Source organism: Solanum pennellii, chromosome 9 (assembly GCF_001406875.1).
Source record: "Solanum pennellii chromosome 9, SPENNV200".
Classification (NCBI taxonomy): domain Eukaryota; kingdom Viridiplantae; phylum Streptophyta; class Magnoliopsida; order Solanales; family Solanaceae; genus Solanum; species Solanum pennellii.
The window spans coordinates 58,642,865-58,643,744 of record NC_028645.1 but is presented as its reverse complement, the minus strand read 5'-3'; the positions used below and the strand labels follow the sequence as shown (position 1 = coordinate 58,643,744).

The window sequence follows — 880 nt, the reverse complement described above, 5'->3', positions numbered from 1 at the left end:
TATATATATAATTGTATATATATATATAATTGTATATACTTATACATATACATAAATCTATTTATGTGAAACAGGTTGTGCTGTCAACTGAATACATATACAATGTGACTGATGATGGTAGGAGTTTTATGGTATGTTTAAAGAATAAAACATGCAGTTGCGGAAAGTTTAAATATGAAGAAATTCCTTGTGAACATGTTTGGGTTGTACTAAAGCGAAAAAGTCTAGTAGCTGATGGATATTGCTCAGATTTGTATATAAACCAAAGACGGTTTTGAAGATTTATGAGATACCGATCTATACATTGCCTTCCTTTTCAGAATGGGTCATACATGAAGCCATAATTTATGATGAAGTCCGACCTCCAAAATTCAAAAGACCACCAGGTTGGCCTAAAAATAAACCCCGTTCAAAAACTAAGCGTGAATTGCTTGGACTAAAAGGGAAGCACACGTGTAGCACATGTAGACTTGCATATCACAATAGGCGTTCGTGTAGAAATAGGCCTCAAGAAGTTTAATAAGCTTTTTTACGATTCTATTGAACTGTTAAATTTGATATGATATACAATTGAATTTTATTCTGAAGTAGTTTTGTGTTTAAATTGTATGAGTTAGTTTTTTCAATATGGAATAAAGTTGTTATGTATTATTAATTGTGCTAATTAGTGTTCTTTATTTTGTCTTCATGCTATTATTAGGAATTATTGTTTGTGTCTATAGTGTACATCATATACAGAAATACTTTACGTATAAGTTCAATTGCACAATTATATATAATTGTAAAAGTTTTACAATTCATAAGCTTAGAAAATACATAGTTGTATAATTTTTTGTTTAAGCTTAATGTATATTTATACTTTATAAAATTTGTATAAATT

The 880-nt window shown here is 28.4% G+C and overlaps 1 pseudogene; it reads left to right on the top strand.

The window, feature by feature from the left end:
- The window catches only part of LOC107030987, an 855-nt pseudogene extending 335 nt beyond the window's left edge, over positions 1 to 520 (top strand).
- Positions 521 to 880: the final 360 nt, after the last annotated feature.